General features: G+C 41.6%; 1 long non-coding RNA gene across 1 annotated transcript; it reads right to left on the bottom strand.

Annotated features, from left to right (window-relative positions):
* Positions 1-8461: 8461 nt before the first annotated feature.
* On the bottom strand, positions 8462-26416 carry LOC121149905. The gene is made up of 3 exons (XR_005882875.1): positions 26291-26416; positions 22526-22702; positions 8462-8717 (listed from the first exon to the last, which is right to left on the bottom strand). It is a non-coding gene; the product is annotated as an uncharacterized LOC121149905 (long non-coding RNA).
* Between the last annotated feature and the right edge of the window lie 1433 nt (positions 26417-27849).

Genomic DNA, 27849 nt, shown 5'->3' with positions numbered 1-27849 from the left:
TTCTTGTCACCCTCAACTCAGAAATAAAAGGTGGCACTTTCATGTGCAAACTATGCGCATGCTGCTTTTCATATCATGCATTTTTCATTAATTTCAGCAACATTTCTTTTATACATGCATTTCAAGAATCCTTTGCATCAAAATAAATTTATCTTCTAATCTAAGTGTTCATGAACTTTTTGAAGTACTCTTATAAACTGTCCAACCTGTGCCATGGTTAAGTTCATAGAACATTTGATCACCATTCTCTTCTATAAGATGTCATACTGGCCCATTTGATGGCATTGTATGAATTGGACCTACTTAGCAAGCACTAGCAACTAGTCTTACTGACAAAACATTTGGGTGTCACAGATTAGGTCACAGATCTTATTAAAAATGGGGTATACTGAGACATCCTTGCTAAGGCAAAAGATCGTTTGTTGCCCCTGGGCCCTTCTATAACCTTTCCAAAAAGGTTTCAAGAGTCTTTGGACCCTAGAGGTAGCATTTTCCGCACGGGATGCATTGCTCTGGCTCCCTGCTGGTTTCAAGTGAGGTTCAGAAGAGAAGGCTCTGCAACAGATCAAGCAGCCGTGCAAGCCGTTCTGCCACTTGGGCCAAACGACGCAGCAGATTCAATGATGCTTTAAGTGTCCTTGGCACGCTGGTGGGAGCCTTCGGCAGGCCTTCACAGATAAAGAGGATGCAGACCTACAAGCCTCTAGAGCAAAACCCCTGCCACTCTTCATAAGTAAACGTTCTCATTTTTGAGAGACAGTTCCTGGCATGCTGCTGAGCTTGGGTAGAGAGTATACATGAGTTATCAGATTACCGTTGGAGCTGAGCTCAGTGTACACAGCAGCACTTCACCACCAAGAGGAAGCAATTTGTCTATGAGCAGCCCCCAAATGCATGTGTAAGTCACATAAAGTAGCCCTAAGGCCTGAAGTCCTCATCCCTGCCACTCCGTTATCTTCTCCAAGCCTGAACCTACAGCCTCATGGGGAGTTCTCTCTAATCAGTTGATAGAAAAAAAAGAAGACTTGAGACTGGTTTGTAGACAAGTAGTTTTTTTGTTATGTACAAGCACCAGGTGGACGTGGACAGTTACAGCACTACAGCTCCTCCTTGAGACATTTCTGAAGAACAATAATGAGGGGAAATCTTCTCCATAGCAGAACTTCAAGCAGTGCACCTGGTTGGTCATGTTAATTTGAAGGAGAAAAGGCCATATGTGCATTGGTCTGGAACCAATTGGTTACTTTCATGGTCAGAGACCTAGAAAAAGCATCCCTGGGAAATTGGCAAAAAGCACACATAACTATGCCTTTCTGGACGAGCAAAAACATGAACATATTTGTGTTGCATGTTGGCCTCGGCATGCTGAGGAGGATCTGAATAATCAAATGGGTAGGCTGCTATATGGGACACCCAGCCAACCTATGCCTCCCACACACCTGCCAGCAACCAGTGGGCTCAGGAACAAACTGGCCATGGTGGTTATGCCTTAACTCAGCAACACAGGCTTCTATTCACCAAGTTTAACCAGGCTGCAGTCACTGCCAAGCACTCGGTCTACCAGGGCAGCCTTTTTCTCCCATGTTGTCTCCACCTCCCTATACAATTGGTTTTTTATTTCTTCACCTGGAGTATCACATCAATGTCATTGTTTGCCACCAGTAATTGTGATGGTTTTGGAAGTTAATTACAACCGCAGAGAAAAAACAAACGTGGGCACTATAATATTTATTGCACTGTGAAAGATAGCTTCATTTTCTACTCTTCCTATCCAATTTCTACTGTGGTCCTTCACATTAGCCTGCTGTTTATCCTATAACCACAAGTGCTTGGGGTCAAATTCAAGATTACTATCGTAGAATGAGCCTCTTGTCTTCATTTATCTCCTTGAGAGGAGAGCAGTTTTTTCCCATCAGGATAAGGAAGTACAATCAACCTGGACAAGGGTCCCTTTAAGTTTTGGTCTGTGAAAATAGAAGGGCTACATTTTTCCTTTCTGAAAAGATTTGAGAATGTGCCACAAAGGAATGATTTCTTTGGGATTGGATGCTGAAAGTTATAGTCAGCAAGTCTGGACCAGATGAAGACTGGCTCCTTTAGAGAGGGAAGAGTAGGGCCAGCAACTCTCCCAGGGTCTCTGTGTGATTCCAAAGAAGGAAAGTCAGAACGCATGGGATGTGGCAGGCATGCTAAGGTTTGGAGTCCTGGGCAGAGAAGTAACAATCCTGATTTGACTCCCATTGGCTGGGGCTTTGCAATCACACAACACTTCCCGAGTCCCTCACTTGGTCCTGAGGCATAGGCAGAACGGGGGCCTCTGACATGTTCTCCAGCTACAGCAGCAGGAAATGGAAAATGAAAGTCAGTAGGGGAACTAACAAAAGAAGTTTATGAACGTGACCCCTTAATTCAGCAACCAACCAGATACAAATCATAATTTTCCCAGCTGACTGATGTTTTTGAAATTTGTTTTTAGCAGGAACAAAATCTTTGATTCTTCCACTGTATTTTTTAAAAGCTTTCAAAGGAAGCACTACCTTTAGAGACCCGACTCTGTATTACTGACAGGTCAAATCATTAAGGATATCAGGCTTTCCTAAGAGCTTTGAATGGGTGGGGGCAGGGCAGCTGGTGATTGAAGGTGGAAGTGAAAGGAGAAGGAAAGCTATGAGGAGGGGATAGAAACTAAAAGATAGCCTCAAGGCATGAAAAATCAACTTCTCAACTTCAACACTTTGCCTGAAGCGAGCACTGGGTTATGAGTTCTTAGCCTGGCGGAAGAAAATGAAAAAGAACTTTCCCGGAAAGCTTCATTAACTCTGCAAGTCAGTGATTCCACTAGCCTTTACACCACAGGGGGGGTAACTTCCTTTTTCCCTGAAATCTTAAAGGAAGACATCTCAAATCAATTTTATAAGAGGCAGGAAGGAACAGTGTGAGAAGAACTGAAGAAGGGCTGACAGGTAGAGAAGAAAGAATAGAAGGCAGGAGGGGCAAAGAGGGGGAACACACATGATATAGGACATTGAAGAGGAGACATGGACACTATAGTTAGGTGGGACTCACAGGACAGTCACCCCAGCACAGTCCTTAGCAAAGTCAGCTGAGCACCACTGGTTCATCATCACGAAACGAAGCAAGTCCAGCTGTGACATTCCAAGAACAGCAGCCGTACTGCGTAGACATCGTTTTTTTATTATTTATTTGTTTGTTTGCTTATTGTTGGCTACTAAATAATAAATTCATTGTTTGTTTGTTTGTTTTTAGCTACTAAATAGCTCAATCTCCTTCTTATGTCTTAGAGGGTCCCCTGTTTGATCAGTCTTTACTAAGCCTGAGCCACTTTTTTCTCCAAAAGCTCAAAATTCCTATTACTTTGCTTCCCATCATACTTTGCAGGTATGAATGAATATCTTACCAGATATGAGCTTTGCATAGTATCCCACAGTTGAGGGCCTCCCAAGCCTCAGGAGCTTATTAAAATACCCTCAGAGATTCTGACACTGTAGGATAGAGTGTAGCCAAACGCATGATTTGCAGTTTTAAGTTCTCAGATACTTACAATAATACTGCTGCTGTTGTTAGAACTAGGCTTTCAAGTCTACTGACAGCTTCTACTAGCCTGATGACCCAGCTTGGGCTTTGAATTGGGCACTAACAAAACAAAGTAGAGGCAGTAAAGAATTCTCTGATGACGGAAGAGGGTTGCCGCAAGCCCAAGCTCCCAGCGCTGCAAGACTGTGGAGGTACCAGCTGTATCCACTTCCGGGGTCACGGCTATTGGAAGTGCAAGTGCATGGGGTGGGAGGGTTAGGGGATGATAGGAGGAGGTATGTTTGTTATACCAGTGGCACAGGAACCATGTTAGCTTCTCCAGGCCTCTTGGTGGTCTTGTGACACACTAAATCATTTTCATTAAAATTTGTTAGTCAGAACCAAGGGCTTCCCCTGAAATGAAAACTATTAAAATAAGAAAAAGACCTTCTGAGTCCTGGTTCTTAATAAACACAGCACATCATCTTGCTCTCAACACGTATCAATTGTGCTGCTGCTGTCATTTGTTGTTACTATTATTACCTGGACGGTAAACAGACTGTTGCTGAACAATACCCCAAACAAGGTGGAAGTGATACAGAAGACTCAAACCTGGGTCCACTCACCTGACACTCAGAAAGCCAAATCACTAACATCTAGGTGGTAGAGGAAAGTAGGTGGTTTATTGCAAAGCACAGAGGAAGGAGTTGGGCAGCTATGGCTGAATTCCTGAGTTCACCACGCAGTTAGGGGTGAAAGTTCTAGATTAAAATTGGGCTGAGAGGTGAGTGATCCATTAACATCCAAGTTCCCAATTGGACAGCGGTGCTTGTGACATTGCCATGACAGCAGCATGCTTTTTAGGAAACTTAAAATGGTCGGGTGGGGTTTTTCTTCTTAGAAAAAAAAATGCATTTATTTATTTGAAAGGCAGAGTTAGAGAAAGAGGGAAAGAAATCTTTCATCTGTTGATTCATTCTCCAGATGGCCACAACAGCCTGAGACAGGCCAGGCAAAAGCCAGGTGCCAGGAGCCAGGTGCCAGGAGCTAGGAGCTTCTTCCAGGTCTCCCAATAAGTGCAGGGGCTCAAGGACTTGAGCCATCCTCAGTTATTTCAGCACATTAGCAGAGAGCTGGATCAGAAGTAGAGCAGTCAGGAATCGAACCAGTGCCCATGTAGAACGTTGACACTGCGAGCAAAAACTTAATCCATTGTATCAGAATGCCAGCCCCATGGGGTGTTCCATGTAAATAGTAGTTACCTTCCACTCCAGAATTGAAATTTCCCTGCGTGGGCCTGAAATTCCCCTAAACAAATGCCTCCTGACCTCATAGGCCCAGAAGGTTTGATCTGCCTTCTTGAGTTTGGTGATTGCAATCTCCCAAGGCCAGCTGTACCACTCCATCATTTCAATGGATTCCTTTTGGTAAAGGACAGGCGGGGACACCTTGGACTAAAGCAAATAGATGAAAGCCTGTGACCTGCCTACACATTAGAGATTTGGTATCAAGATTTCAATAACAATTCATCTCATATGTTTCTTTATTTGCTCAAGACTCCTCTAATACATAAACACACAACATAGAAAAAAATTTAAGTTTGCAGCTCTCTCTTTACGGACATTTATCATCATCAGCTGTTCCAACTAACTGCATCTTTAGAGGAAAACAGAGAAGCATATGATATTAGAGGCAATGCCATTGATTTAGGACCTGACTTACAGGTCATGAGCATTTCTATGTAGAACAAGAATATATTGGCTATTAGCCAATATTCTAGAAGGAATATCCTAATTGACATTTGGAAGAAAAATACGCAAAATACACAGTTGATCTGCTTGTGCATGTGTCTTAAGAGAGTGTGTCCTAGCCAGTCTGTGGTACATATGGGCAAGCACAGGAACCAGGGCAGGGGGCAGGTCTGATGGGGGTCATTGCAGATGGCTCCAACCAGGCTGCAACTCCCACTGGTTTGCATGAAGGCTGAGTGTGTAGTGGGCAGGATCTGGCTGGGCTACAACACCCATTGGTCCGTGTGGAAGACAGGGCTGGAGGCAGAACTGACCCAGCAATTGCAACCACCAGCATATGCATAGGCTGATTGGGGTAATGGACTATGCACACACAAGAATCAGGTCTGTGATCACCTCAGATGAAATTTCTTTGGGGACCCCCTCAACTGAACTGCTGGATTGGACTCAGAACCCCAACCATGAAGAGAATTGCAGGTTCCATGGTCCGACTGTGGAGTGCAAGTGTCAAAAAGCTGAGCCTCCTCAGTGGCTCAGACAGAGCAGTGGACAGCATACCCAGGTGCACATGGAGGATATGGCAGTGCAATGGAACCTGCAGAGGACACCTGGCACCACAACAGAGGACAGAGGACAGAACAAATCAATCAACTACCCCAGCCTAGTGTTGGCAGTGAAAATCTGAGCAAACAGAGACTCTAAGGTAGACTATGTCATCCAGTGAATTCTGGAAAGGTTTCATCGTGCTTGGAATGGCACGATTGGCAGCCATTCCAAGCACGATTTCAGAATTGCTGAATTATCAAAACCACATGAGCAGTGCCCTCAGAGCATGCCCCACAACAGTGACCCTGGGATGGATGGGAGGCTAGATGTGGCTTCTTCCTTTGTCTCCTCCTTTCCCCCAGATAAAGAAAGGAAAAAAAAGAATGTGGAAACAATGGTCTTACCCACTTTCCTATAACTCTTGACCCTGCGCACCTAAGGATTGTGGTAGGGAGAACTTCAGATTGAAGAGATCAAAGACTGACTTTCTAATCCAGTTCCCCAGTTAATCATCTATGTAACAGAAAAAACACTTCAATTATTTTTACAAAATATGCCCATCTCAAAGAGCAAGAATCTTACCCCCCCCCCCAACCTTCCTTTCAAATTACTTTCAGGATCAAAATACACATACCTCATTTGGGTTATGTATCTGTTAATGAGTACATCCTATCCTATGGTGCCACTTACTGAGAGAGTAGCTGCAACCACAGAAATACCCTACGTCTATTAAGTTGCTTAAGCACACATATTACATTAAATTTTCATTTAAAAAACATACAACTTGTTCTCCGGCTTTATACAAAATGAGGCTTAGAGTGACTAAAGTAGCTTTTCTAAGGTCACACATCAGCAGTGTGTCATCCTGCTCCATATAATGCCTCCTCAAGAAGCAAATCTAAAACTATATGTAGAACAGGGAGTCGTGAGAGAACAAAAGTGAGTTATTATGGATTGAATTGTGTCTCCTCAAAAAAAGATATGTTGAAGTCCTCACTTGAGGAACTTCCAAAATTTGACCTTATTTGCATAGACTTTTGCACATTTAACCAGCTTACGGTGACGTTTCCAAAATGAGACCCATTTGCATATGAGGATGTGTCCTTATAAAAAGGAACAGTTTGGACACAGGTAAAAGGAAGACACACTGGCAAATCTCATGTGACATGGCAGGCAGAGATTGGAGTGAGGCAGCCACAAGACACAGAATGTCAAGAGCTGTAAGCCATCACCAAAAGCCAGGAAGAGGCAAGGAAGAGACCACACTCAGAATCAAAGAGGGAGCTGCCAACACCTTGATTGTAGAATTCTCATCCCACTGCCCAGTACTATACAACAATGATGTTCTGTTTCTTTAAGCCACCACTGTATGGTACTATGTCATAGCAACCCTGGGGAATGAATATAGCAAATTGAGTAGAAAGAACCTATTGGTCTTCCAAGCGCAGATTCCAAAAACAGAAATACAAATCTAAGACTTAGAGAAAGATCAGAACTAGATGAAAATTTGGGAATCGTGAACCTATAAGAGATCATCGTACCCAATGTAACATTAATAAGTCTGAAATAAAAACTGCTCATATAACCATACCAAAGGTACCTTTCACATATTTTGACTAGTAAAGACCAATTGGTTGGCGGCGTGAATAAGCTGTGAATTTCAGGGATTTTTGCATGGGAATCTCGGGAGCCACTGCAAGGAGATGATTTATGAAGGCAGACACCCCACAGCAAGCCCAAGCAGAAGCATGCAGCCATCAACTACAGACAGCTTAGCTCCATTAGTGAGACTGAAAACCTCTTTAATGGTCAATCTGCTGGACTCACAATTTGTTCTACCCTCCTCCTGCAGCCTATCCTTCCCTTTAAAATTTGCTCCTGCTGCTTTTTGGGGGCAGGAGATGGCATATATTTAGACCAGAAAACACTCTGCCCTCAAGATTGCCCACTTCTTGAAATAAAACCCTTTCGCCTGGGCAGTGTTCCTCTCTGGTAAATTGGCAGTCCAGCAGCACACGACAGGAACCTGAATATTTTGCTTGGGAACACTCATTGAATTCAGTAATTAGGAGAATATAACTCATTTAACAGAACAACTTCAGTATGAAGTGGATTAAATTGTAAATGGAAGGTATTTCTCCTATGATTATAATAACTTGAAAATAACAAGTATGGGGCACAGCAATTAAAGCCTCCACCTGCAATGCCAGCATCGCTTGTAAGCACTGCTTTGAGTCCCAGCTGCCTTGCTTCTGACACATCTCCCTGCTGATGTGCCTGAGAAAGCAGCAGAAGGCAAGCCAAGAACTCAGGCCCTGCACCCACCAGGGAGACTTGGATGAAGCTCCTGGCTTCAGCCTGACCCAACCCAGTTTGTTGTAAGCATTTGGGAATGGAACCAGCAGAAGGAAAATCTTTGTAACTCTACCTTTCAAATAAATAACAAAATCTTTTTAAAAAAAAATAGCAAGTATAAACCACCCTTTTATTAAAGGAGAGAATGGACAACTAGGAAGGTATGTGTGGGTTCACTCATATGCTAAAAAAAAAAAAAAAAAAAAAAAACATAGACACTGCCCAGAGCACTCTTTAGAATAAGCCTCAAAAATCCATTTTTTTGTTCTGTCCAGTAGTTTTCTATTAATATGTAACAAATCTCCACAAATCCAGCAGTCTGAACCATGTACCTGTATAATCTCAGGGCACTGTTTATTCAAAGCCTCCGCTCAGAGAATCACAGGCAGGAGTCTGCATTCATGGAGCTTCAGTCTCTTCTGAAATTCCAGGTCCTTTTTCCTGCTCATGGAGGCTGTGAAGCAGGTGCACAACTTTTCAATGATGTACCTCCTTGGGGAGTGAACCAGCAGATGGAAGACACGTGTCTTTCTGAAGAAAATGAAAATATTTTTAAGTTGTAAAAATGATCTGAAAAGATACATTACTAGAAATATATATTTGCCAAATAAGCCAATGAAAACACACTCACCATTATATGACATCATAGAATCCCAGAGTAAAACAAGAATAAGATGCTGTTACACACCTATTGAAGAAGTCAAATCCCAATATTGATACCACCACACGCTGATGAGGATGGAGAACGACCCTCTCATTGCTGGTGAGAATGCCTCATCAGAAACAGTTAGGCAGTTTCTTACAAAATTAAACATATTTGAACGTTATGATCCAAAATACTCCAATTGGTCATACTCCAAAATACTCACATAATTTGAAAAATTATATCCACATAAAAACATGAACATGAATGCTCTTAGAAGTTTCATTTATAATTATCAAAGTTTGGAAGCAACCAAGAGACCCTTCAGCAGGTGACAGAATAAATCATAGAGTATCTGGATGATGCAATATTACTCAGCACTGAACAGAAAAGAGCTGTCAAGCCAGGAAAAGACATGGAAGAACCTTAAATGCACATTCATAATTGAGTGCAGCTAATCTGATGAAAAGGCTACATATTGTTGGAATCCAACTATCAGACATTTTAGAAAGACAAAGCAAGAAAAGGAAAAGACAGATCCATGGATGCCAGAAATTCAAGAGAAGCAGGAAAAAACGAATAGGTAAAGCACAGGAAATCTTTAGGACAGCGAAAGCATTCTGTGTGAAACTATAATGCAGGTTACATGTCACAGATTCTTCAAATCTACAAAAGCATACAACACAGCAAGCGAACCCTAAGGAAAACATGGCCCTTAGTTAGTAACCACCCTTCACAATCAGCTCACTTACTGTGACTAATGTGCCACAGTAACAGCGTGTTTATAGTAAGAGAACTTGTATGTGAGGGAGAGTACATGGAAACTCCATAGTTTCCGTGCAATTCTTCCTTCTTATTTATTTTTAAGTTTTACGGTTATTATTTTCCACAATACAATTTTGTAATCATAAGGATTCCCCCCTTTTCTTCCCCTTGCTCTCTCCTCATTTTCCCCTCCCACCACTTCCCCCATATTATTACAGTAGTAGTCTTTAGTAAGTTACTAATTTAACATTCCAATATTTAGGTGCATCATGGCATTATGTAGGAATAGACAAAGGTGGAACATTTAGTATCATACTGCAGTTAAATACATCATACTCTCAAGATATTTTTACCTACAATTTTTCTGTAAAATTAAAACTGTGCTTAAAAAAGCATAGTCCTACTTATATTATATGTATTTCAATTTTTTTTAAAGTTTAAATTCTGAACAAACAGTTCTTTTCTAATGTTGAAAGTTTCAAACTAAAAGCAGGGTGGAGTTTATCAAACACAAAGTGGAATCTACATGTAATTTTCCAAGATTGTTTTTCACTAAATAGCCCTAAGCTGTTTTCTCAGACTCCAAGTAAATAAACCAAGTTTAGTCTATAGCTTGTGATTCATCCTGGCCTATTTTCTGCAAAATAGAAACATCTTCCCCATCAGTTACTTCGCTGCATTATTTCTTTTCATTCCCCAGAGTCTCCTACATCACATAGTTTAAAGCTCCTTCCTATCTGGTGTGTATCCTGTTATTGTTATTAGTATTATTTTGGCTATTCCCTACCACTTTTCTTCAAAAAAAAAAAAAAAAAACAAAACCAAGACCACGTTGTCTCTCGGCCCTGGGTTTCCTTGCACATCCCTCACACTCACGGATTTATGAGAGAAGTGCATATCTTTTTATCTTCCTTACTATCCTGTCTCCAGAAATTGCTTTTATTCTCTCCTAAAATCTTCTTCTCTTTCAGTATCTCTTTTAAGTATCAGTTCCTTGGCCACGTTCCAGAAATCTGCCTTAGAATAAAATATAACTAAGCAGTAAAAAATAAAAGGAAGGTGAAGTTCAGGAAGATTATATGCTTGCTGCTTTATGATACATATAAACACAGTTCATCAGCAAAGTAAAACCAATTGGACATACCCATAAATAGATACATAAGAGACTCAATGCATAAATTAGCTTCTCACCAAGACATTCTATGATATGCCACCTGCAAACTGGAATACCAGGAAAGTCAATGGTATAATTCAGTTCAATTTCAAAGGATTGGATGTTGGATGGATACCTTAACTGAGAAAAATCCATTCAGCTTTCCTCTATTCTATTTGTGCCTTACATGGATTGGGCCATGCTCACCCATCTTGGTGAGGGAGAATATCTTTTTTCTTTCTTTCTTCAGAGATATTTATTTATTTATTTATTTGAGGGGCAGAGTTACACAGAGAGGGATAGAGATCTCACTCCCCAGTTGACCACATGGCTGGGGCTGGGCAAGGCTGAAGTCGGGCCCTGGAACTCCATCCAGATCTTCCATGCGAGTGTAGGGGCCCAAGTACTTGTGTCATCTTCCACTGCTTTCCCGTGCTATTTAGAAGGGAGCTGAATCATAAATGCTGCATCCAGGACTCAAATCAGCACTCGTTTGGGATGCCGGCATTGTAGGCAGGAGCATAACCACAGAGCCAGCATAACCTGCTAAGCATCTTATTTCTTCAGTCTATTGAAATGCCTGTATATTCTACAAGCAACCCCACAAACACCTTGAAATGTCTTAAAAGCTACTCGGACATCCCTTAGCTCAGCTGAATGACATAAAATTAACCACCACAGACCAACTTTCAAGCTCATATTACATTGTGCCTTCTGCATCTCAATCCACTGGACAATGTCATTGTCTTAACCGAAATGAACAAATACAAAACCATTTCCCCAAGGTTAGGCAGAGAGGATAAAGACACATCTCAGAAAACAAATAACATTTTTATAGAATCACCACAAGTTTCCAGGAACCAAAACTGGGCCTTCTTGTCTAAAAAACCCTGTATTAAGTAGGAAGATGTTTCAATGCACTTATAAAAAAAATACAATTGAAATTAAGCTCACTTTGGTCCAAAAAATTTTGAAACACAAGCACAGCTTTTTCATAACACACATTTTCCAACAATTACTTAGGGACCCTTCATAAGCACTGACTCAGAACCCTAACCATGAAAAGACAGAGGACAGAACAAATCAATCAACTACCCCAGCCAGATGTTGGCCGTGAAAAACTGGGCAAATGGAGACTCTAAGATGGACTATGTCAACCAGTGGATTCTTCAGCGACCTCATCATGCTTGGAATGGCGAGACTGGCAGCAATTCAGAACTGTTGAACTCTCAAAACCATTTGAGCAAGACCCTCGGAGCATGCCCCACATCTAGGACCTGGGATGGGTGGGAGACTGGGTGGGGCTTCTCCCTTTACCTCCCCTTTACCCCAGATACAGGAAAAAATTGTGCAAATAATAGTCTTACCCACTTTTCTGTAGTCCTTGAACCTTTGTGCCCTAATTAACTATGTAAAGATTGTCAAAAATAAAGAAAAAATTTTTTAAAGTAAATATGTTCAATTCTAACTTCCCTGAATATTTTTGTCCTTATTTTTCTGTACTTTTACATGTATTTCCTTACCTCTGGTTTCAACTGGGTCTGGATGCTTTTCTTAATATATATGTGTTCTCCATAAATCAAAGATATTAATTTTTTATCACCAGGTTACAAATATTTTCTCAAGCTACCATTTACTTTTTCATTTAGTTCATAACATTTTGATGTCATAAGTAGGAAAGGAGCCATAATATATTACTTATGTGAGGAGAAGCCTCATATTTCTTGGAAATCTGATTAACTGTGTTAGTCATATTTTCAAGACTCTAATGAAACAACTGAGGCGCCTAATGATAGAAGGATTTACGATTCTGGAAGTTCATAGCTCAAATTCAGAGACAGCCCATTAGCTGCCCTTCGGTTGAGCCTTCTGATTGGCAGAAAACCAAAACAGCACAAAGCATTATATGGTGAAAGGAAAGTGTCTAAGTATCTTTGTAAACTATCAGGATTTTTTTTCCAGATTATTTATTTACATGAAAGGCAGAGTTAGAGATGGGAAGAGATAGAAAAAGAGAGGAGAACTTCCATCTATTGATTTCCTTCCCCAAAAGGCCACAATTGTAAAGCTGGGCCAGTAGGAAGTCAGGAGCTTCTTTCAGGTCTCCCACATGGGTGCAAGCATTCAAGCACTTGGGCAGTTCTCTGCTGCTTTCCCAGGCTCATTGGCAGGAAGTTGGATTTGAAGTGGGGCTGCCAGGACTCAGAACTTGCACCAATACAATTGCCTGCACTGCAGGCAGCAGCTTTATCCACTAAGTCACAGCACTGGCATCAAAGCCACTGGGATTTAACCATGGGGTCACCACCTTAACAATCTAATGTAATCCTTTAGGGCCCAGTGGCATGGCCTAGCGGCTAAAGTCCTCGCCTTGAATGCACCGGGATCCATGTGGGAGACCTAGAAGAAGTTCTTGGCTCCTGGCTCCGGAACAGCATAGCACTGGCCGTTGTGCTCACTTGGGAAGTGAATTGTCAGACAGAATATCTTCCTCTCTGTTTCTCCTCCTCTCTGTATCTCTGACTTAGTAATAAAAATAAAACAATAAAACAATTTAAAAAAACAATCTAATATAACCCTTTAAAAACAAAAAAGGGAGACTTTGCCACAATGACAAGGTGATTTTTATAGTCCCCTCCCCTCCTTTTTTAAAGATTTATTTATTTTTATTGCAAAGTCAGATATACAGAGAGGAGAAGAGACAGAGAGGAAGATTTTCTGTATGATGACCCACTCCCCAAGTGACCACAATGGCGGTGCTGCGCCGATCCAGAGCCAGGAGCCAGGAACTTCCTCCAGGTCTCCCATATAAGTGCAGGGTCCCAAGGCTTTGGACCATCCTGGACTGCTTTCCCAGGCCACAAGCAGGGAGCTGGATGGGAAGTGGAGCTGCAGAGATTTGGAACTGGCGCCCATATGGGATCCTGGCACGTTCAAGGTCAGGACTTTAGGTGCTAGGCCACCACGCCAGGCCCCAGTTTCCCCCCTTTTTAAATTATCTATCTATCTATCTATTTCTTAAAGACCTATTTATCTTACAAAGGCATATATACAGAAGGAGAAGAAGAGACAGAGAGAGCTCTCATGTTCTGGTTAACTTCCCAAGTAGCCGCTATGGCTGAGCAGACCCAAAGCCAGGAGCCAGGAGCTTCTTCCCACTTATCCCGAGGCATTGGGCCACTCTCCACTGCTTTCCCAGGCCACAAGTAAGTTTCTGGAAGGAAGTGGGGCAGCCAGAAAACAAACTGGCGCCCACATGGATCCCGGCACATGCAAAGTGAGGACTTTAGCCATTAGGCTACTTATTATATGGGGCCCAATCTAATGAAATCTTTTTTTTTTTAAAGATTTATTTTTATTATTTTTTCATTGGAAAGGCGGATATACAGAGAGGAGGAGAGACAGAGAGGAAGATCTTCCATCCGATGATTCACTCCCCAAGTGAGCGCAACGGCCCGATCCTATGCCGATCCGAAGCCAGGAGCCTCCTCCAGGTCTCCCACGCGGGTGCAGGTTCCCAAAGCTTTGGGCTGTCCTCGACTGCTTTCCCAGGCCACAAGCAGGGAGCTGGAAGGGAAGCGGGGCTGCCGGGATCAGAACCGGCGCCCATATGGGATCCCAGGCGTGCAAGGCGAGGACCTTTAACCACTTGCGCCACCGCGCCGGGCCCTGAAATCTTAATCATTTCCTAAAGGCTTATCTCTTAACACCATAATTATATTTCCACTCTCTTAGTCTTATTAACATGACTTCAGGGTTTAAACCCTGTGTGAGTACAAGGGCCAAATCATAGTCAAACCATAGCAAAATCACTTGCTAGAAAAATATTTGCATGTAGAGATTTGATAATAGTACTAAAAGATTTATGAACCTCTTTAAGTCTATCCATAAACCCTTTATTCATTACTGTTTCCTGGGGCCCTTATCACCTCACAATCCCACAGGGTGATATAAACTAATTGCAACTTCCTACCAGTCTTACTGTGTGAAAAGAATTGTGTAATACATTATGTGTCATGTTGCTTTGGGAAGACACAGTATGCAATGATAGGGAAAAACTATTATAGGGCTCAGAAATACCTGACATCCCAATTCCCACTACCAACTAGATAACATGGTAAAAACAACTTAATCTTTGCCTCCAGATTTTCATCCTCAGAGAATAAACAAGTAGACGTTATCACTCTGTGGATGTGTGAGTGTGTGTGTGTGTGTGTGTGTGTGCTGTGATGGGAAGAATTAACATCCTCTAAGGACCTTTCCATTTCTAAAATGTACATATATTATACACCAAAGTAATGTTCTGTTATACAACACTTTCATTTTGAAGTCATTAAAAACCATCCTGGAGAAAAGTCACGTAAACTTAAAACAACACAGCTGTGAGTGTTCAGCACTCCTTAGTTACAAGTAGTTATCTCACCCATTTAATGGTGTCATTAAAAATGCATTGTCACCATAGTAACTGCAACATTCTAAGACACCAAATCTCCCTGAAACGCTCATGCTGAACAGCTTCTATTGCCTTATGTAATGGTTGCTTCACCTTTTTTTAGCAGATACCTAGCTGTTCTTTTCCCCCAATCTATTTATTACTAATGAAAACCATCAACAACCTGCTTTCCAAAAACAAAAACTTCTAATGCTTGCAGGTATATATTACCAGCGGTCAAGAGTGCCACTATCTTGCAGATTAGGAAACAAAATTATTCCCATTCCAATAAAATCCTAGTGTAACTCTTTCCCTAACTCCTTTTCATGCTTTTGCTTCTATTCTTGACATCTTTTTCCACTCTGATGAATCTTTGTGCTTTGGCTCTGATTTTAAGTCCTGCATTAATGACAGTCAATCACACATTCTACATCCTTTATTTATTCAAAGGTGGTCAATAAGAACCACAACTTATTAGTATACAACTTCCTGACTTGGTATTTATTCACTAAAAGGTAACAAGACAGAGATTTTTCACTCACTAGTTCATTTCGTAAATGGCTGCAAGGACAGCTCTGGGCCAGGCTGAAACGAGATTCTAGAGCTCAGTCTGGATCTCCTGTATGGATGGAGAAAAGGAGCAGCCATCACCCTCTGCTGCCCAAGAAGCACATGAGAAGCCAGAAGCAGAGGCCGAGCCAGCCGCTCAGCTATGGGATTTGCTTGCGCTCCACTGAGCAGTGTCACTCCTGGCTGCTTTCTGGCAAACTACGAAGTGAAGAGGGAAGAAACTGCAGTAGGCAGTCAAGTATAGCAGCTTTAACTGCCAGCAACAGCATGGATTTGTTTGTTTGTTTGTTTGTTTTCAATGAAGACACTTTTCAATAAAAGTTTGGAAAAGTTTGGAGCCAGTGCTATGGTGCATCAGGTTAAGCCACAGACTACAGTGTCAGTAATCTCTACAGACATCTGTTCAAGTTCCAACTGTTCCAGTTCCAATCCACCTCCTGCTAATGTGAATTCTTGCATCCCCACACCCATGTGGGAAACCCAGAAGAAGCTCCCAGCTCATGCCTTTGGCCTGGCCCAGTGTCAGTCCATGTGGCTTCTTGGGGAATGAACCAGCAGATGGAAGACCTATCTCTGCTTTTCTCTCTCTCTGCAACTCTGACTTTCAAATAAATAAATCAATCTTTTTAAAAATTATGAAGAGTGTTTGATGAATATGTGAGAAAGATTTATTTGTTGTCTTTTGCCGTCGTGCTGCTGTGTGTAGTCCAGATTCTGATGAACAAAAGGAAAGAACATGGTCACATCTATCCTGTTCCTAGACTTCTGTGCCCAGCTCCGGTTTAGTCAAATAGTCAAGTGAGTCACAAATACAAACAGCACAGAACGTTTAATGCATCACGATAAAAGATGTAAATGTGACTTACACGAAATAAACCCGAATGAGAGCGCAGAAACTCAGCATTCCCATTTCCCACACTGAAGTCCTATTTCCTAGCCTGTAATTCCAGTGGCCATAGGAATGTGCCATTCTATTTCTCAATGCTTATCCCAAGATAACCTCGCAGCAGTCATCCAAAACAAATGCAGCAAGTGAAGGAAATCATTAGCGCCTGAACAACCTTGAGATGTTATAAGAAAACTTAGCAGAGCTTTGGCAGTATCTTTTTTTAAAAAAATCAGAACTAAGTCTTACTTTTGTGTAGAATCATGTAAGGACAGATTGCTAAAACTGCAAAGAAGTCTTAGCATTTCTTCTAGTCCAATTCCCTAATTGTACAAGTCAGAACATTTAAGCGATGCCTGCAAGAACACAACGTGCTAAGAGCAGACAATATACAATAACACCATTGACAACTTTTCTTCCAAGTTTGCATTCAGCCCATTTCTTTTTCCCCTTTTCTCAAGAATTTTTACTTCTATTGTCCACATTTCCCACTGATGGGCTTGTATTCATTTCATGAGCCATCACTGTCAACATCCTGGCATATAGATTAAATCATATTGATCCTCACTCTGTCACTCTAATCCCCAATGAGAATTAAATCTTTAACCTATGTCACACTGTACCCAAACATCTGAATATGGCCAGAGAAATGAACTCAGTTGACAGGTCTCTCTTAAGTATAAAAACACCAGCTCCAACGGATTTCTGGTGCTTTCCTGAAATCAAATCCTGCTGGATTACTTTCCGATTCTTCAAGTGACTGTTACTTTAGCTAACTCTGCAACTTTGTAGTGCCTTCTTATCATCCCATTAAGAACCCTGAAGCCATCAGGAGAGAATTTCCAAACAATTCACAGCATTCTTTTTTTGTTTTGTTTTAAAGCAAGATTTATTAGAAAAGTTGAGAAAGGGGCCCCCAGCATGGCCTAGCAGCTAAAGTCCTGACCTTGAACGCGTCTGGATCCCATATGGGCACCGTTTCTAATCCCGACAGCTCCACTTCCCATCCAGCTCCCTGCTTGTGGCCTGGGAAAGCAGTCCAGGACAGCCCAAAGCCTTGAGACTCTACACCCATGTGGGAGACCTGGAAGAAGTTCCTGGCTCTTGGCTTTGGATCGGCATAGCACCAGCCATTGTGGTCACTTGGGGAGTGGGTCATTGTACAGAAGATCTTTCTCTCTGTGTCTCCTCCTCTCTGTATATCTGACTTTCCAATAAAAATAAAATAAATCTTTAAAAAGAAAAGAAAGAAAAGTTGAGAAAGGAGACTCCCATCCTAGTGACAGGAGGGGGCTCTGAGATAGAAAGGACCCTCACCCCCTGCCATAGTGGCAGGAGGAAAAGTGGAAAAAGAGACCCATATCAATGGTGGGGAAAGCATCTTTTAAAGGTTTACCTCAAACATGTTTCTCCATAAACCAAGAAAATTCCTGGTTTTCATGGTACCTGGCCCTGGGACAAAAAGCCAGAAAGGTGTCACTAGCCAACTTCCTTGGTCCCATTCTAACGATGAAGACACCGGTCTGAAGCCCTGCCCCTTGGTTGGGAGACAGAAATGGGCTGATGCTTCAGATGGGGAAATTCACAGCTTTCTCACTCCCGTCCTCCTGAGTAACCACACAGACTACCTTTCTTTTTATAGCAGAAAAGAATTCCCTGTGCTTCCAGTTCCATCCTCTCTTGACTAGATTCCACATCACCTCTTTCCTCCTGTTGAACATTCTCCATTCTATTGCTCCTAGCCTTTCAACCAAGCTGGCCCTAAGCAAGAACATTCCAAGCGGGAATAAACAGAAACCAAAAGATCTCTTGAGATCTTGCAGGAAGTCCATGCATTATTTCCACTGTATTTTTCTGGTCCAAACAAGATAGGGAGACAGCCCAGACTAAAAGGAAGGGGAAGGAGACTCCCCTTCTTGCTGGAAAAGCCTGCAAGAATTTATATCTATTCTCAATCCAGGTATTGGAGGAACTGTCAAAACCTAATCTGCTTAAAGCACCAAGTCTCGTTAGATTCTCCCTACACCTTCAGATGTTCTTGTCAACGTTCCGAGGGAAAACTGTGGCCCCAGCCTGGAGGTGTGTGAGTCATCTTCCTCCAGAATTCCCTTGCTCAATTTCACCTGCAATAATTACAGAGAATTATTCTTTCTTCTTTTCCAAACTCCTGCCCTTTTAGACACATCTTCATTTCTATGTCAAAATAGTTGCCAAGAGCAGTTGCAGAATCAAGAAAAGGTGGGAAAGGAAAAAAAATTGCTAAATATTATGAGAAAAATCACAAGTTATTTCAAACATTTCATTCAATTAAATCACAAAATATGTGGAAGTGATAGAATTTGAAAAGATCGTCTGTGGGAAAAGGTGAAGATTTAAATTATATTAACCAGTTTGGATGTAATTGGTAGACTCTGATGAAAGATATGTCTAAGATTGCATGGAAAATTGGGTGGGAAATAAACCTCATATATACAAATTGGCTATTAAGAATAAAATGTGATGAAATAGGGCCTTGAAAAGGGCAGTAGACCACTTAATGAGAAAAATGGTCTATAAGTACAGAAGGTATTCTAACCTGGAGAAACTGTCCTCTCTTAGTAGTGAACACAACAATTCCTTTGTAGGGAAAGCATCACCTTTATTAAGATGCTCTGGTTAGCTCCTTTGCAGTAAAAACAAATTAGCCATGCTTTAGTTTCTTGAGGAAAAGGGAAAGCATTTAGCATTTTTAAAAAGAGAACTGTTTAGCTTGAATGCATGCAAGAGAAAAAGTTGCTCGATATGAATGAGGGAGGAGGAGAGGAAGGTGAGTCAGGAGAAACTGTGGTTGAACTAGTCCGGAGGGAAACATTTAATGAGAATTCTAAATGCAACCCCTCTTTCCAAAAAAAAAAAAAAAAATCAAGTTTACCAAAATTCTTGAAATACTGCATGTGACTAAATTTTCTTCCTTCACACACTGTATCAGGAAAAAAAAAACTACTTGTAGCTAGCTTAGAATCACAAAAAAAGATGATAAAGTGGGGGGATTCACTGGATCTGCTTCTGAAACGGCAGCAGCGGGTGTGGAACCAGGAACTGAACAGACACCTTCAGCTTATCTCTCATCTTCAGCTGTCTCTGGATGCTGGTCTACCCATTGTGCCTTACCAAGGGCAGGGAACATGCCACGGCATGTCAAGCCTCAATGTCCACAGTTGCACCACCCCACTAAGTTCACATGGGTGTCATCAGACCAGTTCAGGTCAGATGACTAACGCAAAAGCAATCTCTGACCAAAAGAACAGCTTCCGCTACATAGTAGTGGAGGTGCCAGCCTTAATTTTAAAAAGCAAAGGAGAAGAGATGAGAGTCCTGACACAAGAAACAGTAAATGGCTGCCAAGTTTGAATGTCTGAGTTCCTGTAAATTTCAACTGAATCATTATCCCAGTGCAGTAATAGTCAGAAGTAGGATCTTGGGATGATGATTGGATAGGAGGATGTTGCCCTCACAAACAGTAGCAATGCCTATATACAGCTTCCAAAAGGCAATGGCGGATAAAGGAAACTAAAAGATAGCATGATCTTCCATCAACTTAATGAAGTCCCCTCCTACAGAAGGACTTTTGGGCCCCGTTGGCCTCTTCGTTGTCTTTCACCATGCGAGGGACACAGAAACAAGACACTTCTGGGAGAAATGGGTCCTTACCAGACAGCAACCCTGTAGCCCCCTGATCTTGGAATTCCCAGCTTCTAAAACTGAAAGTAAAGCATGTCTGTTGTTTATGAATTATCCAGTCTAAGTTACTTTGTAAGGGCAGCAGAAACAGACTCCAGAACCTAAATGGAAAACACTGATACAGGTCTCTTCTCCAACTACAGTGATGGTAAGAACTTTTCAACCAATACTTGGTATTCGGGCAGGGCTTACTAATTCAATGGCTAGATTCTTACGTTGCATATGCCGGAATCCCATATGTGCACTGTTCATGTCCCAGCTGTCCCACTTCCCATCTAGCTCCCTGCTTGTGGCCGAGGAAAGTAGCAGATGGCACAAAGCCTCGGGGCCCTGCACCCACATGGGAAACCCACAGGAGGCTCCTGGCTTCTAGCTTCAGATTAGTTCAGCTCCAGTTGTTCTTGCCACTTGGGGAGTGAGCTAGTAACTAGATCTTTCTGTCTCAGCTTCTCTCTGTAAATCTGCCTTTTCAGTGAAAATAAATAAATCTTAAACAAAATATTTGGCATTACAAAGATTCATTTGCTTTTCATTCAAGAAGCCATTGAAACCATATAATAATAAATTCTTTCCTTTGGCTATCACATAAATATTATGTCATCTTCTATTTTTTTCAAGTAGAGGTCCTTAGTAGGAAGTGACAAACTAAAAATCCACATGAGGAGACATTAGCCAGTATATTTAAAAATACCTAATTTTCACATAAATTTTCTTTGGGTTCTATTAGGCTTTGTTATATAATATATGCACATATTTCTGTAAGGCAATTTTTAAATTATATTTATTTATTTGAAAGGCAGAGCATTTGAGAGAGAGAGAGAGAGAGAGAGAGAGAGAGAGAGAGAGAGAGAAAGAGAGAAAGAGAGAGCTCCCACCCACTGATTCACTCCACGTCTGGCCATACCAGCAGGCTCTAGGCCAGACTGAAACCAGAAGACAGAAACTCCATACGGCTCTCCAGATGGCTGGAAGGGGCCCAAACATTTGAGCCAATGTTTGCTACCTCCCAAAGCACATCAGCAGGAAAGCTGGTCAGAAGTGGAGTAGCAGGCTTCAAACCAGCACTCCAATATATGATAGATGTCCCGCAAGTGGCAGCTTGACGAGCTAGGCAACAACACTAGCCCCTCTGTAATATCATCAATATATATAATTTTTCAAGAAAAATGTTGAACTTGTTTTTAATTACAGGTAGATGAAACCTGAAAGGGCAGACATGTTTTACCTCTTACACAACTAAAGCAAGCATAGACTAAAAGTTGGCTCTTCTGCCACATCCAAATAGCAGATACTAGCCAATTTGTCTCACACATAGTAAGACGCTACACCAATGGAATCTGCCTGACTTTCATCAACTGATCTCCAGACTTTCTTGCACATTTTTATCCTAAAATAGAAAGCAGTGAGAGTTCGGGACAACAACAACAACAAAAAAACTAATCAATATTCATCTTCAACAGTGAGAATCACACATAGCAATGACAGTCCTCTCATAAAGGTAACCCTTCACCCTCAGCTGTCCGTGATCCATATCCCAAGCTATCCATGCTTCTGTTAGGATGCTGTGTCACTCCCAGAGAGACAAGGGTCAGCCGTGCTTCCAGGCCGCTCAGCAGCAGGAAAGTTCTCACAGATTAGCAAAGGACGCACGCTGGCCACTGTTCTAGTAAATTACCAAGAAGGGTAGAAATCACAGAGCTACCTTCTTTCATGTCTTTCCTAACCAAAAGGAAAAAAAAAAAAAAAAGAGGGAAGGGAAGGATCCTTTTCCTTGTGCTGTTAGATGTCTATCCAGGAGGAGAATAGCAGAGACCAAAGAGGGGAAGAGGAAAAAAACAAAAGCAAAACAAAACAAAAAAACCTCACAGCAGAGAAGAGGAGAGGGAGCTGGAGGGAAACAAGCATTGAGATATGTTTCAAGGCCAGGCAATCACAGCGAACTCATCTGCTCTTATCCTTTTCAAGCGGGTAATTGCTTCAGAGAAGACCTGACACTCTTTTCTTAGCAGGTGTTCAAGTGCTAGTTCTCCAGAGGTTTTTTTAAACAGAATGTGCACTGTCTAAAACAGTCCTATCAGCAGTGAGAGTAGCTTTGTATTCTAGTCACTCGTATTGCACCTGCTATAGAAATACTCACATCACCAACCCAAGCAAAAATCTCGGCACTCACTAACAGAAGTCCAACGCCAAGGCCATGGGAGACAGAACCAATCACGAGGCTGTCCGACCCGCTCTGAAAACCACAACAGCAAGTAGTGATTTGATACTAGTCACGTATCTCTCCTGAACAGCAGCAGAAGTCTTGGGAGTTTTGATTGGCTTGTTGATTGGTTGGTTGATTTGGTTCCTTAAAACAATTGAAAACAATGCGGAATGTGATTGGACACATCAAATGAGGTATGTTACAAAGAACACGGAGTTATACATGGAGACATGCATACAGCATACACAAAGCTACGGAACAAATACAGCTATGGAGACATCCTGGTGTTCACTGCCAGCACCTCCTTACTGAAGACTGCTCTTCGGCCAGAGGCAGGCAAGGGAAGCCTGCCTACTCTGGCTCTGTATAGATCCACTGTTCTTTGGCCCATGCACATTAGTTACTAATCCCTTAAAGTGACACAGAACCATGCCTTAGCTGTACTGACCAATTCCAGTCACCAAAGCTGATGGATTTTCTCTGTCAAAAATTGTACAACATTCAGATCTATGAATTTTTCCACAATCACAAGCCCTTTTCTCAACTGCCTGTACCAACAACATTTTTTATTTTTTTTTCCCTCTACCCTTATTACAATTGATGTTAACAACCATCATTCCTTCCACCTCCAGCAAGGAGAAAACAATTTCTGGGCTAAGTGCAAACTTCAAGAACTCTTTTCTCATTACTCAAAATAAAAACAGTATTAGTGGACTGGCATTTGGCACAGTGTGTTAAGCCACTACTTTATGACACTAGCATCCCATTTGAGCCCTATTTCAAGTCACAGCTGCTTCATATCCAATCCTGCTCCCTGCTAATGCGCCTGGGAAAGGAGCAGAACATGGCCCAAGTTCTTGGGTCACTGCCACACACCTGGGAGACCTGGATGGAGTTCCTGGTTCCCAGCTTCTGCCTGGCCTTGCCCAGTCCTAGCCATTGCAGCCACTTGGGAAGTGAAGCAACAGATACAAAATCAATCTCTCTCTTTCTCTCTCTTTCTTTCTCTGGCACTTCCCTATGAAATTCCTGCAGGATCAGTCTTATCCTGCTGACTGGTTTTTGAAAGATCTGGACTAACACACTGATTCATATGCAGCATAAATTAGCAAATAATTATTTGCCTAACGAAATAAATAATGAATTCCCTTACAGCATCTTTTTTAGCTTCAAACTTTTTAAACTTCAGAATAGTACTGTGAATAATATGATAGATACTCATGTACCCAACATCTGTAACAGACTAAACTTCGTGTATTTTATGTACTTCAACTCAGAAACAATTTTTCAGGAAAATACCCAGGGATTGCTAAAGGACTGATATCATTGGACTGATACTCTGTCCCTGGAAAAAACACTGCTCTGTTCCTCTCTCCAATTGCCTAGGTGCTAAGACAACTCAGGAAAATTAGTTGTGTGATTCCTCAGGGCTATAAATAATGAAAATGCCAGGAGAGTGCAATGAGCAATCTGTAATCTGCACCGTTCGTCCTCTCTGTTTTCTTCTGGGGTCATTTGTTGATGAGCCTCTTTTGCCAATCCCCTTCCAGGTCTCTGTGAAGTTAGCACAGTGAGTCAGCAGCATATTTGCTCATCAGCTACTCCTCAGGGAGAGAAAGGAAAGCCTCGCTCTCCCATTCATCATGTCCTATATTGATTCACCTGGTGGGGGACCGTGGCTGTTCCTCACACCCATTATTTCTAAGAAGAGTTAAGCCCAAAAAGCTTTAGGGACCTACATTTCAAAATAAAAAGAACATCTTCAAAAGAAAACACATTTGGAAGCAATACTTTGATTGTAAATCCCTTTTAATCGCAAAGGAAAATATAAAAACTGGTGGGGTTTTTTTTCTCTAAATAAAATCACATTTTCAAAAGGTTGAAGGATTCTTTCAAAAAGAAATGTGTTGCACTGCATATATATGAGAAGTCTAGTCTTCATTTCTAGCTTTGTACTGCTCATGTAAACATCAGGTTACTTCTCTCCTCTGAGGTTCCCTTGTTTGTTTGTTTGTTTGTTTCCATGTACACAACTTGTTTCTAAAACCACCAAGACAACCAGATGTAGTTACTATCCATGCTTGGGCCATGTGACACTAAAAATCCAAACTCAAAACTTATTTCACAACTGTTTTCCACTCCACTTAATTTTTTTTTTCCTTCAATTTGTTCAATGTGAAGCTAAAGGCAGATTTAGCTATTGCTAACCATTTTCTCACCAGGACAAATCTGCAGTGGCAAAAAAAAAAATTTATATGTGACAGAATGTGAATTCTTACTCATGAATGCACTCATCATTAAGTGGGTGATTCCGGACTGTTCTGCTTCTGGTTCTTCCCTATAGTTATCAAGACTAAACAAACTTCCTGTTTGTTTCTTTGGTTTTTCTGGTTTCATTTTATTCTGAGAGGTAGAGAGATCTTCCTTTCAGTTTTCATTCCTCATACACCTGCCATGGCCAGGACAAGGCCTGGCCAAAGCCAGAAGCCTGAAACCCAATCCAGGTCTTCTACATGAGTAGCAGGGATGCAACTATCTGAGCTGTGACCTCTTGCCTCCTGGGAAGGATATTAGCAGGAAGTGTGAATCAGGAGGGGAGCTAGGAATTGCACACAAAGACCCTAATATGGGAAGGGGGCATCGTAACTCATGTCTTCACCCCTGAGCCAATGCCCTTCCCGCTTCTGCTTTTAATAAGAGGATTTAGCCTACCATTCTGCTAAATCTCTTCCCAGTGGTGACTTCAGGCCTGGATCTCTGTGAAAGAAGGCAGAAACTTTAGACATCATAAACCTTCCCACCACAAAGAGTTCTGGAGACTATGTATTTATTCAATATAGTCAAAGGTGGTCAAACATCCTGTAAATAGGAATTACTTTACCTAATTTCATCTTTCCAATGGGGTAATAGTATCTAACTCATAAGGATTTTTATTATAAACACTAACTCAGCACATCAGATACCCAAGTATCTTGCCTTAGCATTCTCTTGAAACAACTTATACCACTGAATAATAACCATCTCATGCAATCTGGCAGCCAGGAGGAGCAATATAATTTGGAGGGAGCAGTAGAAAAAGAAAATGCAAAACTCCTTTCCTAAAATTGTTAGGAATTTCAGGACAACTATGTGAGTGCACCAAACCAAGCAAAAGGCCTTGTGCACTTACACAGGCTCCGCGCCCACAGCTCTGGTCCTGCTTGCAGCTCCTCCCCTCAGCTATTCCAGTCATTGCTCCTTTTTCGCCCCAGGGTTACCCTGACACCATGGCACTAGTACCTGTACAGTCTGGAAATCTGAACACATTAGAATCGTGGGGCAATCCTGGGGTGGTGGTGGATAGGGCTGTGGAGGAACACCTTCCTCCTTCATCGCTCCCAGGGACAACAGAAATTCAATGTGACTCCTCCGAGAATGCAGTAGGATGGAGCCTTAGCTATCCATGGTGCTAAAAACCCTGTCCATGAACCTGCGAAATGACATTCCCTCTGCACATGTGGTCTTGTCTCAGACTCCCTTTTCAGGCTTAGATAAGGCCATACCTTTGGCAGAACCCCATGTAAAATTCTGCTTCACTAGATTTCTCTCTCTCTCTCTCTTGCTGCATTGCAAGTCAGTGACCAGAAATAAATAAATATCCAACTCTAGCCTTAGTCCAGAAGAAGAAAATAAAAATAGATCTTAATTTGCTCCCTCCCAAACATCCACCCTTCTTCAATATTATATACTTACATGTTCTTTAAAATCCCTTATATCAGCTTCTAGATATTTCTTTTATTGAAGTCCTGTTTTTTCTGACATTCATTTGGCCTTGATTCTGTAATAATCGCACTAGCAGAGAAAACATGATCATGTCCCAGGCTCTAAATAGGGTAGGAGAGCAAAATTCATGATTTTACCAATAATACCATAAACCAATTTAAAGGAAGTAAAGTACTCTCAAGATACTACTTTAAAAGAATAAAAGACAATTGGATTTTCAGCCAGCTAAAAATCACATTCCGTTAACTATAAAAATTTTTGGTTGCTTTATATTACATGTTATCATTTTGTCCTTTACTTTCTCAAAATAGTATCCTTTCTCCTCTGTTACACATTAGCACAGTTATTCATATAACCTCTCTATAGAACTGCATCAGAATGAAAAACTTATCAAACAGCTTCTCCCAAAGTGACCAACTACCCAGTCTGACTTTTGCCACTTGCTACATGCTCACCCTTAGACAAATTGCACTAATAATCCAAGAAGGTCCAGGTTGATACTATGCCAGATTATTAGATTATTATATACTGTTGGGAATTACACTATCAATATACAGATATTAAAATATATCTCCACTTCCATTATCAAATCCACTGTACTACATTTTGATGCCTTGTTATAAAAAGTTTTATAAGGCTGGCACAGTAGCATTACAGGCTAACCCTCTGCCTGCCAGTTGTTAGCATTCCATATGCACACTGGTTCAAGACCTGGCTGCTCCATTTCCCATCCAGCTCCTACCTGTAGCCTACGAAAGCATTAAGGAAGCCCCAAGTCTTTGGGACCCTGCACCCAGGTGGGAGACCTAGAAGAAATTCCTCGCTCCTGGCTCCTCACTTCAGACTGACTCAGCTCTGGTGGTTGTGGTGACTTGAGGAGTGAACCAATGAACAGATCTCTGTGTCTCCCATTCTCTCTATATAACTCTGAGTTGCAAATTAAAATCAATATTTTTTAAAAAGTTTTACTACATAGTCAACATAACAGAACATAGTATTCAGGCCCAGCACCATAGTCCAGTGGCTAAAGTCCTCATCTTGAACACACAGGATCCCATATGGACACCAGTTCGCATTCCAAATGTTCTACTTCCCATCCAGCTTCCTGTTCGTTGCCTGGAAAAGCAGTCAAGGACAGCCCAAAGCCTTGGGACCCTGCACCAACCTAGGAGACCTGGAAGAAGCTCCTGGTTCCTGACTTCGGATCGGCTCAGCTCTGGCCATTGTGGCCACTTGGGAAGTAAACCATCAGATGGAAGATCTTCTCTCTCTCTCTGTAAATCTGCCTTTCCAACAAAAATAATAAAATCTTTATTTAAAAAAAAGAACATAATATTCTAGAATCCACTGAACACAAGAGGCATCAGAATACTAGTAAATCAATAGCAATAAATACTTTATAGATCAGTTTGATGTTTCACAGTGCACTTGCTAATCTGTTAGTAAATAAGTTAATTGGGGGAAGCAGTTCAAATGCCAGCTGGAATGATCAGATCCCTCAATAGAGTTCCTGATTCAAGTTCTGAGTC

The sequence above is a fragment of the Ochotona curzoniae genome, unplaced genomic scaffold, assembly GCF_017591425.1.
Source record: "Ochotona curzoniae isolate NIBS_2020 unplaced genomic scaffold, NIBS_Ocur_1.0 scaffold_4812, whole genome shotgun sequence".
NCBI classification, from domain to species: Eukaryota; Metazoa; Chordata; class Mammalia; order Lagomorpha; family Ochotonidae; genus Ochotona; species Ochotona curzoniae.
The sequence above is the reverse complement of the archived record's forward strand: the minus strand, read 5'-3'. Positions and strand labels throughout refer to the sequence as shown.